The following is a 19,381-nucleotide window of genomic DNA, read 5'->3' as shown; positions in this document are numbered from 1 at the left end:
ATAAATACTAATATGTTTGCTGATAAATACTAATATGTTTCCTAATAAATACTAACGTATTCCATATCATAGATATGTTTGCTGATAAATTCCATATCATAAATGTTTGCTGATAACTAGTAGTACAACTAAGAACTTCTGTTTCTGAACAAATGAGGAAAAGAAAATATAAATTTGATAGGAAAGATAATGAAGGGGTGGATGTATACCTGGAACATTACCTCTGTTTAAGAGTATGGATCACTTAACATATAGTTACCAAACACATAGTATATGCAATATGTGACTGGTTACCCAAAAGTTATTCCCAACCCCTTCTTCCTTGCCTCCCTCTAATTACAGAGATGGAAGTAAACAATTATTTTCTCAGCCTCCTTTATAGCTAGAGATAGTCATGTGACACATTCTGGTCAATGAAATGCAAGGGGAAATCTACTCAATGGATGATTTGAAAAAAAATATGTCTTTCCTGGTTTGAAAAAAAAAAAAGCAGAAAGATCTGTCCAGTCATATCTCCTGCTTCCTACATTTGAAAATTTTGTGCTTGGAGCTTTTGCATTCATCTTGTGACTATGAAGAGAAGGCAAAGGAAATCACAGAGATACCAATCCAGAGCCCTCACATTAAGCCACTAAACCAATGCCAGAAGGCACCTAACTCTTGTTGTTAGACAAACTCCTCTAGTTTAAGATCTATTAGTCTGTTATTCTGTTACTTATAGTTGAAAATATTCCTGAACTAGTAGAAGATATCTTAGAAATCCTGGCTAATAATATTATCTGGTTAATAATGCCACACACGAAATGACTTTAAAATGCCTATTTGATTTTAAATTGTGTTTTTGAAAATAGCACTATGTGTCTTTAAATATATTTATCATAAGTTACATTATCTACATGTGGCTGTGTTGTCATAGTCTTCACTGCCTTTTCTGTTACACCTCATCCTGTGGATAATTGTGTCAAAAATGAAGAAAATATGGTTTCAATAGGATATGTTTGTTAACTCTGATTTCAGAGGTAGAACTATTACAACCAAAAGGGAAATGAAAGGAACAGAATAAACTTCCAAATTTATTTACCTAAAAGTTTCAAAGTAATTCTATTCCAAATAATGAAGCTGTATCTATATTTTCTAAAACAGTTAAATAAGATTTTCGATTTACAGACATTGCAAAAGACTGGAGTGGTAACGACAAAGCACATTACACAACTCTGTGCCCATTAAAAAAAAAACTCCAAACCATTTACAAGACCATGTTTTAAAGCTGTCTAAAAAGTATAATGAGAACTCTACACTTTTCTCTGTTAGATTTGCCAAGTGTCAGCAGGGACTGAGAAGTGTTTTAAATTGCTTTTATATATGAGTAGTGAAGCCACTCACCAGTTCCTAGAATTTTGAACAAAGAGAACAAATATTCAATAAGAAACTACCAGCGTAATAAATAATAATCAGAGACTTTCTAGTGGATTAAAAAAAGGAATCATTCATTAAAACTATTTCTAAAAATTTCATTAGCTGGAATTGTTCTACATTAGTGGAATTACTCTACCACGAAATAAGATACTCTCTTCCTTATTTTTTATTAACAGGTACTATTTAGTCAGGAAACACTTGTAAAGATTAAGAAAGCATTGAGCTGGGCCTAGAGTTGTGAGATACACAGACAAATGAGACCTAGTTCTTGCTCTCTAAGAAGCTTTCATTGCAAAGTGACATTCACACACATACTCTTAAATACAGCCGGAAAGTCTCCAAACCACATACCAGTAGTAGTTGGCCTATCAGAATCTAAGGGTGGGAGGGCAGCCCAGATGAATGGCTTTATTTGGTTGTTTATTAAGGAGTTGCATTTAAATTCCAAAACAGTGGAAGGTCAGTATTAGTCATTCCCATATGAGATAAATGTATCAAATTTAGCCTAGGTGATAGTTGCAAGTACTAATGAAGTATCGTAACAAAACAAAAGACACAATGGAGTCAAATTGTCTTTGTTTTTTGTTGTTGTTGTTGTTTGTTTATTTTTTGCTTTTTTTTTGCTTTAATCAGGTACTCCTGATATTTTAATGAGTTAAAGGCACTGCCTCATGGAACTTGTTCATTTCTTGATATCATCTTGAGAAACAAAAATGAAGATAGTAGAATTCCGTATCTTGCCTCTTGGCATTTTATGTTTTCAGTTGTACAAAATATCTAAGTCAGATGTATACAGGTTGAACAATTCTTACAGAAATTCCTGCCAAAATTAAAAATATTATGGGTAATTATCACTAAAAAGAAAATTAATCACATTTTATATTGATAATTAAAACTGGAATTCAAAAACTGTGAGGCTGAAAACAAATCTACAAAAAGCCTGGTATGGTATGACTCATAGCAGCTCTATTCATAATAACAACAAAAAAGAAATACTTCAGATGTATATTATTAGGTGACTTGACAAACTGTGATATTATAGTAGGTTAAATAGTGACCCCTAAAAGACTCCACCCAGAAACTGTGAATGTGCCTTTATTTGGGAAAAGGATTTTTGCAGATGTAATTAAGGATCTTGAGATGAGATCAATGACACTGTCCATATAAGAGACAGAAGACAAGAAAGACACAGAGACACAGGGAGGAAGGCCATATGAAGACAGAGGCAGAGATTGGAGTTATGCTGCCACAAAACAAGGAACATCTGGAGCCACCAGAAGCTAGAAGAAGCAAGGAAGGATTATCCCCTAGAGTCTTCAGAGGGAGGACAGCCCTGCCAACATCCTGATTTTGGGCTTCTGGCCTCCAGAGCTATGAGAGAATAACCTTTTGTTGTTTTAAGCCACCACGTTTGTAGTCATTTGTTAAGGCAGCCCTAGGAAACTAATACAGGGATATTCATAAAAATGTTGTATATTCATAAAATGGAATGCTATTCAGTAATAAAAGGAATGAACTACTGACACCCTCAACAACATGGATGATCTCACAAATAAGTTCAGTGAAAGAGGCCATACACTCAGACATGCACTGTGTAATTTTATTTATATGAAGTTCAAGAACAGGCTAAATTATTCTATGAGAATAGAAATCAGAACAGTGGTTAACCTCTGGGGGCAGGGGTAAGGACTGATGGGAAAGAGGCATGAAAGCAATTTCTGGGGCAATGGAAATATTCTATATCTTGATTAGGATGGTGGGGTTACACAGGTGAATAGTTTGTCAAAAACTCATCAGACACCGCACTCAAGAGCTGCTACAATTTTTTTTTTTTTTTTGAGTCAGAGTCTTGCTCTGTCGCCCAGGCTGAAGTGCAATGGTGCAATCTTGGCTCACTGCCACCTCTGCTTCCTAGGTTCAAGCAATTCTTCTGCCTCAGCCTCCTGAGCAGCTGGGATTACAGGCGTCCATCACTAAGCCCAGCTAATTGTTGTCTTTTTAGTAGAGACGGGGTTTCGCCATGTTGGCCAGGCTGGTCTCGAACTCCTGACCTCATGATCCACCCGCCTTGGCCTCCCAAAATGCTGGGATTACAGGAGTGAGCCACCACACCCAGCCGAGCTACTACATTTTATTGAGTGTAAATTAGATCTTAATTTTTAAAAACTAAGGAATAAACCAAAACAACAAACAGCAATGAGGACTGAAATTACACATTAAGGCAGGGGTTGACAAACTACAGTTCACGGGTTAAATCTTGCCTGCCACCAATAAAATTTTATTGGAACACAGCCAGACCCAATCATTTACATATTGTCTATGGCTGCTTTCACTCTACAAAGGCAGAGTTCAATAGCTGTGACAGGGACCAGACAGTCTGCAAAGCTGAAAATATTTATTATCTGTCCCTTTACAAAAGAAAGTTTGCCAACCTCTCTACTAAAGTTACAGTCTGTAAGATGACAGCAAGAGTGAGGGGGAAAAATTATAGTCTGTAACTACATTTATAACTATAGAAGCCACTTCTTGCTCTAACATTCTGTGATTCTCTTATATTTAATGGTATGAATCAGAGATATCTGTTAAGACACTTGAAATGTCTTTACCCTGGGGCACTTAGGTGAGATTTTTAGCTAAATCTTACAATTCTTAGTTATTCCATTTTTTTCTTTCACTTGCCATTTTTAGCAAAATTAATAGTTCACTATTGTACTATCAAAAGTCATCACATTTTATCCATAAATGCATTAACTTATATGGCCTCATCTGTGAGATATGCTAGGCACATAACTGTTCATTACAGAGTAATGAAAGAGAATTGGCAACCAATGGGGCCAGGGCTGACAGAACCAACTAGCAGCCTAAGCAATCCCAAGGCACTATGCAGAGCATAATAAGGGCCTAGCACACTTAGTTGTATTCTTGCAGACATAATTATTAAAAGGGTCTAAGCTGATGGTCTAGGGACTCTGGTGTAGGAGTAACTGAACTTAGAAAGTCAAAGCTATCAGCCAGAAAGTGCTTTCCGTTGCCTTTAGAATAAAAACCACAATCCTTAAAATGGTCACCAATGCCTTGAATAATGTGGTCACTGTCTACCACCAGCCTTTCTTCTTCCTCTCTTTTGACAACAACTTTTAATGGGAGGCACATCATCAGTGTTGACCTTCAGAAAAATTACTCTGCCAGCCATCAGAGAGAGCCTGGAGATGAGAACAGTTAGGGGTCACTGGGATAATTTAATTAATAAGAAAACATATACTGAATGCTTGAATTAGGAGAATGACAGTGGGAACGAAGAAATGAATTCCAGGATAAAGAAAATGTTTATGACCCACTGAATGCATCACTACATAGCAATGAAAATGATCTATGGCTACATACAACACGGATGCATTCACAAACATTATATTGAGCAAAAGAAGCAGGATACAAAAGAATATAAACAGTATGATTCCTTTCATATAAAGTGCAAAACAGGGGAAAAAACCCACCAAACTACGTTGTTTGAGAATCCTTATAGAGGTGATTTAGTAAGAAAAAGTGATTAAACAATGATCACAAGGGTCAAATTAATGGTTACTTCCAGGAGGAAGAGAGGCATATAGGAGCTTCTAGGCTGCAATATTCTATTTTGCCCTAAGTGGTGGCGATTATATGGGTGCTGGCTCTGTAACAATAACAAATATAAATATACATAAATACAAATGTCTCTTGATATATATTTACTATAAAGATGTATACACACATATATATAATATACACACATAGATATATGCACTCATATATGTTTTCTCCACATATCACAGTTTAAATCAAGATTTTAAAAAAGATTGTACAGAAACAGCTGAGGTACACTTAATTATGACTTAATTAGGAAACGGAGGGCAAAGCAGCTCTGGGTTCAAATCTTGATTATTTATTAGTAGTATGACCTTGAACAAGTTATTTAACCTCTCTAAGCCTCAATTTTTATCAGGGGAACTAACAGGGCTGTTATTAGGATTAAAATTTTTATCTGTCTTTGATTATTTTTCTGTGACCTTTTCTGATTGATCAGCTGAGGGATCTGCCTCAATTTACTAAAGTTATTACCTGCATTGTAATTTCCTGTGCTTTACTAATGGCTGTGAGTTCCTCAGCACCTTTACAGGTCAGGTGGCTTGGGTTTCCCTAATAGTCATAAACCAGCAGGTGGAGGATATTAAACTTTCTGCTCTGCAAGCCCAGTGGTTCTCAAACATGAGTGTTTATCACAATCTCCTGGAGGACTTGTATTAAAATACAGCTTGCTGGGCTCCACTTTCGGAGTTTTAATTCATAGACATGCAGTAAGACATGAGAATTTGCATTTATTTAACAAGTTCTAGTAAGTTCCCGGGTGATACTGTTGCTTCTGGTCCAGGCACAGTATTTCTAGAAACTCTATTCTAGCCCAATGTCAGAAAAGTTGGTAAACTGGGTCCCCTTCACTTAGAGAGGAAGGAGCTTCTTTGCTCTCAGGCTCTCCAAGTACAAAGGAGACAGTTTTCACAGACAGTTGGAAAGAGAGTGACTCCATCTACCTATGCAGGCCCCCTTTTCCTCTTAGACAGGGGTCAGCCTTCCTGAGCTAGACTTCATATGTCCCTCATTTACCCTCTCCTATGAGAGCTCACAGATTTCCTCAGAAGCATGGATTACTTCCAAGGGACTCTGGCGGTTGCTTTTAGTCCCTGAGTTGCTCCAGTAAGGAACTGTGGGAAGAGAGAGATCAGGAACATGTGTTCATTTTCTTCCCAAAAACTTCTGTGAGAATTAAGGGAGATAAAAGCATGATGTCTGGGACATTAAGAGTACTTAATAAATGTTACTGTCATTGTTATGACTTCAACTTTTTTGAAGTGGATGTTTGCAAAGATGGTTGCATCATAACAGAAACAGTACATGAGATGAACAGGTTTGTCAGGAACAGTTTAGTTAGGAACATTTTAATGTTTATAAATGTTATATTTATTTTCATATTTATAAATTTTTGTATCATGGCTCTAAGGTTAAACTTGAGGAATTTTATAAAACAGACTAGATTAGTAATCTGAGAGACAGAGGAGACAACAGAAAGCTTGTGGAGCTTCTTTTGGTAAATAGTGATGCAACCCAGTTTGAGACCTAACTAGCTAGAGGATAACACAAATGCTAGCAGCTGGCTGGCTCATAGAGACTCGTTTTTGAGAGCAGGCAGTAACCACATGTTAAGCTTGTGATGTGCTTTGGCAGAAAGTCTTGACAAACCTATCTCATTCTTTAAACACATGGTTCCAAAGTCGCTAAGCAAAGTTCAGTCTGAACCTTGACTTTGCCTCCCTTAGAAGCGGGGGCTTGTATATTTTGCAATGCCTCATTAAATATTTCAGCATTTTGGTCTCTGCAAAAAAAGTGTGTTCTTTTCAGGCAACAGTTGGTGGTTTTTTGGGGACAATCTTAATATTTGTATCTTAGTTATCCATTCCAATATTATTTCTATGCTTTATATGCTTTCAAATTACTCTGAGGCATTTACCTAGGTTCTAGGAATTACACAAACCTTAAAGTTAAAAAAAACAACAAACAAAAATCCCATATAAATTTAACTTAAATTTATTAATAACTATAGTATATATACTTATTTCTAAAACTTTAGCAACCATTTTGTGGTTTGTTTTTTAAAGCCAAATTATGAGCCTATAGCTTTTGAAAATCTACATAGTCAATATTCTTAGAAGTGAAAATGCAATTATAAATTCATTCCACATGATTCACTTACATTTAATTCAACATGTGACTAGTAGGTACTGGAGACACAGACATGAATAAATGATGATGTCTTTGTCCTTGAGGAGTTCACAGTTCTTCTGACCATGGGTTTGACTATTTGTTTCCATGTCTGTCTCACCCACTAGACTATGATTTGTCTAGACCCTAGAGGAGGTGACTGACTCTGCCAGGGAGTCTGAACTTGGAGGTGTCATTAAGAAGGTGAACTCTGGGTTGGCTCTTGAAGGATACTAAGATTTGGGGTGAGGAGGTAGGGAGAGAAGGGCAGGACAATCTAAATGGAAATAACAGAATAAGTGCAAAAGCACTGACATGGAAAATAATTGTTAAGATTTACAAGTATCACCGCGTGGCTACGGCTCCTGTGTTCCTTTGCGTGTAGTACAAATGAGGAGGGTAGAGTTAGGTGAGACCAGATGGTGAAAGGTTCTTTTTCTCTTCTAAGGAGTTTCGATTTTACCTGTAGGTGGCTGGGAGACGTGGAAGCTTTGTAAGCAGCAGAGTGACAAGATCAGATTTGTGTTTTGACAGCAACTTCAGTGTCAACAGTATAGAGAGTGGACCATGGTGAACTACCTCAGACAAAAAGTCTAGTTAGGATGTGGTCACAACAGGCCGTCTATTGCTGTTTCCAATGTTTGACTCAATATTAGTCTCAAATTCTATTTTAAAATTGTTACATAAAATGAAAACCGTCAGTGAAAATGAGCTAAAACTTAGGCCCTATTCAAAGGCTTAAAGCTCAAAATTGAGGATATCAAAGGATTTCAGAAAAAAATACACACACAAATGCACACTTAAGGTATGAAGTTGAGTAGTAAGGATAGGTTTTCAGCACGTTTTCAGTCACTCAGCTAATTAACATAAGACTAAAATATGAACCACCTCTGTGTGAGGGAAGAGGGATTACGATTGTTGAGATATACTGTGAAACAATTCAATGTTTTATTAAAGAAAGTAGAAAAGAGATGGGGTTTGTGAATCAATCAATCTGAACTTCAAAAGGAAAATATGGGGAATAATATTAATAGTTATTCCCTGTTTTTTAAAATTATTCCCTGTTTTTTAATCTCTTTAAAATTATTATATAAAATGACTGTTTTGTTTTATGTAACAATTTTAAAATAGAATTTGAGACTAATATTGAGTCAAACATTGGAAACAGCACTAGACGGCCTGTTGTGGCCACATCCTAACTAGACTTTTTGTCTGAGGTAGTTCACCATGGTCCACTCTCTGTATTGTTGACACTGAAGTTGTTGTCAAAACACAAAGCACTGGCCAATATGCTACTTATTTATTATGACATAATTAAAAGAAATTAGAGTTTGTAGAATTTTTGTAATAAAATTTAGCTTTGGAGATTTATTTTGAAACTCTCAAAGCATCAGTTTGCACACACTAAATTTGGATTTTACTTTATTATATGAATAACATATAACTCACAGATTTGAAAAAGTCAAACAGTAATTAAAAGTAGCTCTTATTTTTTACACAAATCTCAAAATATGAGTGACAGAGAAAAGTATTCAGTCAGCTGGGCACAGTGGCTCACACCTATAATCCCAGCACTTTGGGGGGCCAAGGTGGGAGGACTGCTTGTGGCCAAGAGTTTGTGACCAGCCTGGGCAACATAGCAAGACCCTGTCTCTAAAAGAAAATTTTTAATTAGCTGGGTGTGGTGGCACATGGCAGTAGTCTTAGCTACTCAGGAGGCTGAGGTGGGAGGATTGCTTGAGACAACTGCATTTCAGCTTAGGCAACAGAGTGAGACCCTGTCTCTAAATATATATATATATATTCATTTATTTGATCAGATCTGCTTCTGTTATCATTAACCTATCTTGGCGTCTGTAAAAACACAAAACGCCCACTGACAAATCTAATTAAATCTTTGAAAAAATGGCACAACAAATAACTCATCGGAAAAACTCTGATACCAAGTTTTTCGTCTTAAACATTGAACCAAATCCCAAATCTCACTTAAAATGTCGTTTTTATTTTTTTCCTCACTTTCATTTTGTAAAATTTCAAACCTACTTTACTGTTTGTAAATTATACCTCAATTTAAAAAATTTCATTTAGGAACAAAAAGTTTCACCCCCAAAAAAAAAAAACAAACTTTGGCCAGGCGCAGTAGCTCACACCTGTAATCCCAGCACTTTGGGAGGCCAAGGTGGGCAGATCATGAGGTCAGGAGTTCAAGACCAGCCTGGTTAATATGATGATACCCCGTCTCTACTAAAAATACGAAAATTAGCCAAGCGTGGTTGCACGCACCTGTAGTCCCAGCTACTCAGGAGGCTGAGGCAGAATTGCTTGAACCTGGGAGGCCGGGGTTGTAGTGAGCCGAGATTGCACCACTGCACTCCAGCCTGGGTGACACAGCAAGACTCCATCTCAAAAACAAAAACAAACAAACAAACAAAACTTTTCCAACCTACATAAAAGAAAGAAGATAGTACAGTGAATACTAGAATCACTAGAGTAACATTTTGTTGTTTGTTTTCTCTCTGTCTCTTTTTCCAGAACCAAATGAAATTAAGTTGCAAACATTATAGACATCATCACACTTTCCCCCTAAATAGACCAGTAACCTTTAAGGGATATTTTGATAACCAAATTTTGTTATACTCAATTGAATCTTTCAAAAGCCACCATGAAACAAAGAAACAGATAAATGTGAACTGTAGAATGGATACGGTGAAATAAAGACTTCATTATATTCGGTCAAAAATGATACTGAAAAAGCACAACAAAATACTGGGAAATGGGCTGGGCATGGTGGCACATGCCTGGTAATCTCAGCACTTTGGGAGGCTAAGGAAGGAGGGTTGCTTGAGCCCAGGGGTTTGTGACCAGCCTAAGCAACATAGGGAGACCCCCGTTGATATTGTTTGGCTCTGTGTCCCCTCTCAAATCTCATCTTGAATTGTAATCCCCATAATTCTCACATGTCAAGGGAGGGAACTGGTGAGAGGTGACTGGATCATAGGGGTAGTTTCCCCCATGCCATTCTCATGATAGTGAGTTTTCATGAGATCTGATGGTTTTATAAGTGTTTGACAGTTCCTCCTTCACATCTTCTCTCTCTCCTGCCACCATGTAAGACATGCCTGCTTCCTCTTCTATCATGATTTTAAGTTTCCGGAGGACTCCCCAGCCATGTGGAACTGTGAATCAATTAAAATTCTTTTCTTTATAAATTACCCAATCTCAGGCAGTTCTTACAGTAGTATAAAAATGCACTAATGCACCTATCTCTACAAAAAAAAAAAATTAGCCGGGCACGGTGGCCCATACCCATGGTCCCAGCTACTTGGGAAGCTGAAGTGGGAGAACTGCTTGTGCCCAGGTGGTCTAGGCTGCTGTAAGCTGTGATCACGCCATTAAACTCCAGCCTGGACAACATAGCGACCATGTTTCAAAAAAAAAAAAAAACAAACAGGAAAAGGAAGGGTTGTTCAATAAAATGCCAGGATAATTAGTCAGCCATTTTTTAAAAGAATCAATCAAATCTTTATCCTATACTGTATGCCAAATTAAAATACATTATAAATTATAGGTTAAAAAATCTTAAATCTTACCATTAAAAGAGAAAATAATAGTTTGGTCATTTGTGTGTCTGTTTTTGTATTTACAGTTTTCTTCAATTGATATAAATGTTTTTGTACAATATAAATGAGAATCAAATAGATGAGAAAAAGAGAGTAAAAGGAAAAATAAGTGAATAATCTTTGGTTAGGTAAAACTTTTAGTCTTAGACACAATGGTGAACTAGCAAAGGAAAATATATATTTTACAATATAACAGTTAATAATTGACATTTTCACATAATAATGTGAAAGCTGAAAGCAAATTGGGCAAATATTTGTGAAAGGTATTATAATACAAAAAGCTCATATAAATCCTTAACAAATCTTTAAGACCTTAATAAATTTGGGCACGAGATAAATTTTTAAAATTACAAAAGAAAGGGTGAATGACTTAGAAACATTTGAAAAAATTTCAGTCTCACTAATAAATGCCGATGAATACAGTTTTTTTCTTTTTTGCCTACTAGGAAAGATTTTGCTTTTTTTTTTGCTTTGCTTAATTTAATACATATCCTCAGAATCAGGAGTCAAGAGTACTGTGAAAAGGCCACTCTGCCTCACTAGTGGGTAATATTTGGCAATATATATTAAAAGGCTCTTATCTTCTGACTCAGCAAAACTCTGAATATTCATTACGGTGACATCTTGCTGAGTGGAAATAATGTTTTATATAGTCTTTTTGTTGTTGCTATTGTTCAAGGATTGGGAGTCCTATTCAAGCTTCATAGGATAATATGAGGTTTAGTGTTAGAACCCATGGGACCTGGGAAGCACCTTGAACCAAAAGAGTTCTAGGGATCAGCTGCTCTCTCTTTCTCTGATGGCATCTCCAATTCTCTCTGCAAGTCTGACCCACTCTCTTTTCTCTGCTAACTACATTCTTCTGCTTGTACATGGTTTCTGATTTTACACATCCAGTGCAGATTAGCAGGGGGTTCTGTTCATCATCACCCAGGAATTGAGGTTGATGGAGACTCCATCTCAAAAGTGAACTTTAATCATGTGACAGGGGAAAGGAAACAGAGAATTGTGCACTGACACTTGCTCTTAAAATGTCTGCCCCATAATGATACCTATTACTGCTGCTCACATTTCACTGGCCAAAGCAAGGCACATGGCTACAACTAACTCCAAAAAAGACAAGGAAGAGCAGTCTTACCAAATATGCAGGAGGAGAATTGGAATATTTGTGAACAGTCCTTATGATTTCCTTATCTACATCTTTGTGTGCTCACTTAAACTTCTTGTAAATGTGGATTAAATGGAAAGTTACAGTCCTGCATTATCTTTTTTTAAAAAAATTAAAACACATCAGCAAATATTTCCTGACACAAAATTATAAAAATGAGCAAAAAGCCAACATACACATGTATCTTGCTCAATTCAATGCCATTAAAAGTTCAGCTGCATTAGTTTGCCAAATTCTCTGTTGAGGAAAATAGTCACTTACGTACCAAAAATAACACATTAACAAGTAAGTATGGTGTCTTACTTCTTATAATAGGATATAGAATACTGTATCCTATTACAGGTATTTTTAGCAGTCCTTGTTAACTTTTAGTTCTTTTTTCTCTAACTTTTATATTTATGATAATTCATTCCACTAACAGACACACTAGTGGTGTAACTTTGAAATAAAATTCTTAAAAAGTCTGCTACTTCTTTCTTAGGCTTCTAAGTTAGTTTAATTGAGAAGTATCCTGAAATTACCATTTGGAAATACTTACCTTACTCTTGCATAACCAAAATAGAGAAATAAATTAAATGATAATGCAGATAAGAGTGGAACTGTCATCCATAACTCCTGATTTTAAATATTTTGCATGTTCACCAAATAGCATCCCTCTTCTACTCTTTAAAAAATAAATGCTATACAGTTAAACTTAAAAAATAAATCTGCACTAACAAATATATCATTTTTCTAACTTTGAAGTTCTAATTTTGAAGTTCTCTGTAAGATTTAATTTGGAAAAATGGTCCAAAGCTAAAATTAATTTTGAGAACTACTTCTGTAGACCATTTTCTTTGTCACAATTCATTTGGTATTTATTTGACTTTTAGGTCTCCCATCTTTTGAAAAATCTTCTAAAAATGCAAATGTAATCTCTTGTGTCTCCAAACTTTCAGACTTCCTTGAATCTTTCTTCCTTGTAAGTCATCCTAGAAAGACTCCCTAGTGAACAAAATGTACAAATTTTAAAAGCAGCTTATACTGCATATTTGTAAAAATTCCTTCAATAAACCCAAAAAATGAGGCAAGAGTTTATTTTCTATTATACAATCCCGTTACCCTTGTTACTTGGCTAACAAAATTAAGCCCTCCTTCTGACCCTATGTCATTGTATTCTTCTCAATCCTTCAGCTTTGTTTTATTAAACAAAATATGCTCAATATTTTTCTTGTTTCTTTTCTCTTTGTTTTTCTTAGAATTCTCAAAAGATGTAATATTACTATGATTCAAATAGTTCAATCAAACCAGTGCACAGGTTTTATGGTCTCCTATACATGTTGATTGCACATTGGCCTTATTAGTCACAGCCATCTTTATAGCCAGCAACATTTTAAGAAATTCACTGATCATGGATTCTATAATAATTTATTTAAGAAAGTGAGCTGAGTCTACCATCTCTAACACGATCATTTCATTTGCATAAGACAGACAATCCAACTTAAAATGGCCTAAACAAATAAAAAAAATTATTGGCTTACATAATTTAAAAGTCCATGGATAGCCTGCAGAGGCGAGTCTCAGTTAAAGGGTTCAAACCTTGTAATCAAAACCTTGTCTCTTCATTCTCCACTATGCTGGCTTCATTTTCAGGCTTCATGGAATTCCTAACAAGAGGGATCTTAACATGTCTAGGTAACGTCACTAAGCAGCAAGGTGAGGAATCTCTAGGTCAACAGCTCTGAAGGGCAGCAGCAGTTTATGGTCTTTTATAGCCACAGAGTTTGTCTTATCTATGGCTAGAAGATGTTGGGTGCAGTTTCACGGGGGTATGCCAAGCAGGTATGATCTAATGGCTAAAATATGCTCATTTGAGCTATATTTAAAGCAACTAGACATGCAAGAATTTGAGTCTGGCACTGGCAGGCTTTGATCTACCGGTCCTAGCCTGTGGCAAAGAAGTAAACATTGGGCTAATACACAGGGGCCATCTTTAACCCATTTATGTAACAATTGAGAAATCTGTCTTTTCTCCCTGGACGTTTTTAAGATCTCTTCTTTATCTTTATTTAGGTGTGGATTTACTTTTTTTTTTTTTTTTCATTCTTCTTGCCACTATGTCTCCTGAATTTCCCTAGAATGCTCCCAACTCAAAGTTTTTGCATGTCCTAGCACTGCAGCTTGAAAGCATTTCTTCCAGATATATTTTTGGCTTGCTTTCCCAACTGGCTCAAACCTCTGCTCCAACTATTTGCTCAGAGAGGACTTCACTGAACCCAACTTCTTCAAACTTTCTATCCCTAACCCTGCTTTTTAAATAGAACTTATACTACTTGATATTATATGAAATATTTGTTCCTCGTTCTCCTTCCCCCAAGAATATATATCTATGTGGGGAGAGACTGTTTTACTCATTGCTATATACTTAGTACCTAGAACAGTGCCTAAGGCTCAAACATTTGTTGACTTAATGAAAAAATAACCTCTCCTCTATGCTTCATTTTCTCCTTTTTAGGCAGATGAGGTTTTCTGTGTAACTACGCAGATGGCCCAAATATTTTCACTGTCAGATGGAACACTACTACATACAATCAACAAGGTTGTATTCAAGATCATCCTTAGCATTGGTTTTCTTTGTGACAATGATACCTAAGATTTTTTATTTCTTTTGCTTTGTCTTCTTCCTATTCAATCCACTGCCTGGATTCTAATGTTTTAAACTCTTGCCCCTGCCCTAGCCTTCCCTCTTGTGAGCCTTAAGTAATCTTTAAAAATTATTAAGTTTAACTTTTTCTATTTTGCTAAGCAATGGTAAGATTAATTATCATTTTTTTACTCAAGAAAATTGCTTAATATTTGCTTTTGTTAGAAAATATGTATATCACTTTGTGTTATAAAAGTTTATAAATTTGTATTTTTATGTATTAAAACAGAAACATTTAAAATTATTATGATAAAATTAATACACGAGTTTAAAAACTCAAACATTACAGATGAGCAGAAAAATAAAACATAAAAATGCAGCCAAACAACTGTCTTACATTCCAATTCTACTTCCTACAGTACTTTCTTGACCAAAACTCAAGTAGGAAATACATTTTACAGGTATGCAGAAAGCTGAAAAACGTTTCACACATTTTATTCATCTTTACTGTCTTTACTAGTGCAATGCAACCTGATATTTCTTTTTTCTTCTTGTCTCCTAATGTAGGTGGCAGACTACTAAATTGATTTCATTCCCACAGCTTGAAAACACTACCCAAAAGGTGCCAACATCAAACTGTTTTTAGCTCTTCTGATAGTTACTCCATAATTTAAAATAATATGCACACACTGCACTGCCACTGTTCGGTTCAACTCCTGGCTTTTTTTAACAAATTGACTCTACATTTTGAGAATGAACAATGAGAATTTAGCTCAGTTCCAGTACTCTCCATTTTTCTTCTCCTAGTCTTCTCTTTGCAATTTTTAAAATTAAATTATATTACATTCTATTTGCTACTTTATTCCTTTAAGGAATGCTTAAACCTATTTCTTGATGTACTTAATTTAGAAAGTGTCTCCTGACTTTTCCATTGTGTAAGATTAAAAAATTTTATCCTTTCACTTCCTTCCATTTCCCAAATACCATGGGTTACACCAGTACTTTTACATTGTTGATATTTGTATTATTTGCTCTGTTAGAATAATCGTCTTGTGCATTTTGTCTTAAATTTTGTCTTTTATTTTGAAAATTAAAGATTTTTTCAGTATTACAATTTTGTACATCTTATTCACTGCAGAATCAAGTGGTATGAATGGACATGTGGGAAGAGAAATGTAAACCATGTTATTAAATCTACACTTATTGAAGGAGAATGTTCTAGGTGTCAATGTCAAATGGATTTTCTTTTCTTATTATGACCACTGATTACTCATAATAATGACACATTTTAGTTCATTTCATCTGTGAGCCATGGCTTATACAATTTTTTTGCCTTTACTAAAGATTCTATTTCTTCTGTCTTGATGACAAGAGAAGCATCATCAGCCTATCATAAAGATGATTAAGGTTTTTAATAATGATATTTCATAAAGTAAATTTACTTTTTTCTTAAAGCCATTCTCTGAAATCTTCCAGCTTGTTATCCTATTATTATTAATTATCTTGATGGCCGAAATATCTGTGGTCCTGAAATACCTTTTTATTGCACACCTTCAACAGATCTTTACTGGAACCTCATTACTGAGATCTCATTACTGGGATCTCATGTTCTCTCTTCAGTTCTCTTCTTATTTTGCCAGACATTTCCTTAAGCAATTTTTTTCCCCTGAAATGGGTAAAAAGTCAAAAAAAGGTGAGAACATCTTTAATTTATCCTCATCCCTAAATGTTTAGTTTGTCTGTAGAATTCTAGGTTAGAATAATTTTCTCTCGGAACTATAAAGATATTGCTGTTTGAATAATCTAATAATAGTCATCTAATAATCAATGTTGCTAATAAATGACAAAATTCAATCTACTTTAATCTTCCTGTCACTCTACTGCTCTTATAAGAGTAACTGACTTTTCTTTGGCTGACTCTCTTTTCTCTCCACAGTTAACTGAACTCTCATAACTGGCCATATCTGATACTCTCCTCTCTGGGCTCTATAGCACACGTTATCCTGGTTTTCTTAAATAATTGGCTATTCTTCCTTATTCTCTCTCAGTTTTCCTTTTTCTATGTGACCTCTAAATGATGGAGTTTATACCCACTTTTCTATTCTGTGTCTTCTCCCTATATGCTCTCATCCATTCTCATGGTATAAAAAACTATATGCTGACAATTCCTAAATTTATACCAGTAGGCTAGATTTTTTTTCTGAGTTTCAGACTCACATCTTTAAATATCTTCTTGACCTCTGTCTTGTCTGTCTCCTAGGCATTTCAAACTTAAAATGACCAAAATGGATCTCTATCTCTAAATCTGGATCTCCTTCACCCCTTACCACTCAAAAAATGGTCCCATGGTTAACTGTTCCCCTTGACTCTTCCTTTTCATTCCCTCCTCCTAACAACTCCCTCCTCATCTAAGCCATCAGTAATTCCTGTTATTTCCACTTTCAAAATATATCTCTAAACTCTTAAAAATGTAAATCAGGTCATGTCAGTTCTCTGTTTAAAATGATTAGATTGCTTTCCACTGCGTTTAGGATAAATTTAAAACATATACAGCCAGCCCTCCAAACTCATATCTTGCCTCTCCGAACTCATTTCTTGCCTCTTGCCATTCTGCACTTATTCATTTCCTCACTCCAGTCTCCTCTCTCCTAGAATACACAATGCTCTGTTTCAGAGCCTCGATTCTTGCCTTTCTATCTGGCATACTTGCTCCACAGGTCATTATATGGCTGATCTTTTTTCCACTTGAGACATAAAGAATATCTTTGTCAGTATACACACTGCCACCACATCTTTTAATGAGTGATACTATCCTTTTATATTGATGCTAAATGTATTTAACATAATTTAAATCCCCATATTAGTGATATTTGAATTGTATCCTCGTTTTTAAACATTTAAATAATTTTTAAATGTTTAAAATGTTTTTAAACTATTAAAACACTGCATGGAATATTTGTATATATATAGTGAATATCCAAAGCAATATATTTAAATCATGTGTAAAAATATTTTTTAACATCAAAACCAATCTTTTTTCATTTAAAGAATCTTCAGAACTATAGAGGAAAAGCACATCTCTAAGTTTGGGGGCATTGATTTGACAAGGAAAGTGATAAAAGGAGATCTCTTCCTCAGAAGGATTTGGAGAATACAGTTTACAGGTGAAAAATGTGTGAGCTGAAAAACATAGTCCCATCTTGTGGAAAGATGAAGAGCAGTTCTGGGACTAAGCAAAGAGCAAATGAGTGTGGTTTGAGTGATCTGAGTTTTCTTTGATGCTACAATTACGGTATCAATTAATTTTTACTATGTATCAATACACTGCACTGGATATAGCTTATCTGGGTGATTCTTCTACTAGTCTTACCTAGTTCACTCATGTGGCCAGTTTGACTCATTAGGCAGTTTAACGAGAGCTGGATAGCCTAAGATGGGCTACAACGCATCTGACAGCCTGTTTGTCTGTACTGTTTGGTCTAGTGGGGCCTCAACTGGAAAAACTCATCTCTACTTCATGTAGCTTGTCATTTTCCAGCAGGTAATAATGGCCTTCCTTATGCAGCAGTCTCAGGTCAGTATTCCAAGGCATGAGGTTGAAAGCTGAAAAGCTTCTTGAGGCCAAGGCTTGGAAGTCACATAACATTACTTCTGCTGTATTCTATTGGTCAAAGAAAATCACCAGGCCAACACAGACTCCAGGTGTCGGAGGGGGGAAATATTCCACCTCCTAATGGGAGGAGTGACAAAGTCACATTGCAAAAGAGCAAGGGGCACAGGGATGGGAAGAATTGTGGCCATCTCTGCAAACAATCTATTACCGCAGGACTTGCTTAGAAGTGATCACTTTTGTGTTATAAAAGTACATTTATAAGTTGATTATTTGCCATCCAAAACATGTTTCCAATAGAAATAACAGGAAAACTCTAATATACACCTATACAGTACTCTACAGTTTTTAAATTCATTCATAAATATCTCATTCGATAATTCATTGAACAAATTTCTTTTGAGTGCCTATTATGTGTCAAGCACTATGATACACTCTGGGGATACAAGAGAGACATGGTTCTTGCTCTTAAAGAGCTTATAGTCTATGGAGGGGAAATAAATATTTAATAAGTAATCATAGTAAATCAATTAACAATAATAGCTTGAGATTAATCTTATGATATGGCAATACAGGGAATAATCATTAGCTGAACTTACACTCTGTGCTAACAGAGTGAGAAGATCTTCATAATAACTCAGGCCGGGCACAGTGGCTCACGCCTGTAATCCCAGCACTTTGGGAGGCCGAGGCGGGAGGATCACTTGAGGTCAGGAGTTCAGGACCGGCCTGGCCAACATGGTGAAACCTCGTCTCTACTAAAAATATAAAAACTAGCCGGGCGTGGTGGCAGGCGCCTGTAATCCCAGCTACTCAAGAGACTGAGGCAGGAGAATCGCTTAAACCCGGGAGGTGGAGGTTGCAGTGAGCTGAGGCTGTGCCACTGCGCTCCAGCCTGGGTGACAGAGTGAGACTTCATCTCAAAAGACAAACAAACAAACAAAAACCTCTGTATTATATAATAACTCTGTCTCTGTCTGGTGAGACAAGCTATTAGTTGTTATTCTCATCTTTAAGTGAGGAAATTAAGGTTCATAAGGTTATCCAAGTAATTTATCTAAGGTTACTCAGGTTCTAAGTGACAAAATTTGAAATAAAAAAAAGACCTATTTTCCAAACTCTGCTTTTTCCAATGTACTCCTCTGCTTCCCTAG

The 19,381-nt window shown here is 35.8% G+C and overlaps 1 long non-coding RNA gene across 3 annotated transcripts in view; it reads right to left on the bottom strand.

The window, feature by feature from the left end:
- Positions 1–19,381, bottom strand: part of LOC134737796 (uncharacterized) — a 150,908-nt gene that overhangs the window by 124,011 nt on the left and 7,516 nt on the right. For 2 of the 3 annotated variants that reach the window (XR_010123097.1, XR_010123095.1), the window contains exon 3: positions 9,490–9,608. This is a non-coding gene — a long non-coding RNA (uncharacterized LOC134737796). Of the gene's footprint in view, positions 1–9,489; positions 9,609–13,514; positions 16,284–19,381 lie in introns of all 3 variants that reach the window. The other variant, XR_010123096.1, reaches the window with a different exon arrangement.

Source organism: Pongo pygmaeus, chromosome 12 (genome assembly GCF_028885625.2).
Source record: "Pongo pygmaeus isolate AG05252 chromosome 12, NHGRI_mPonPyg2-v2.0_pri, whole genome shotgun sequence".
Lineage (NCBI taxonomy): Eukaryota > Metazoa > Chordata > Mammalia > Primates > Hominidae > Pongo > Pongo pygmaeus.
The sequence above is the reverse complement of the archived record's forward strand: the minus strand, read 5'-3'. Positions and strand labels throughout refer to the sequence as shown.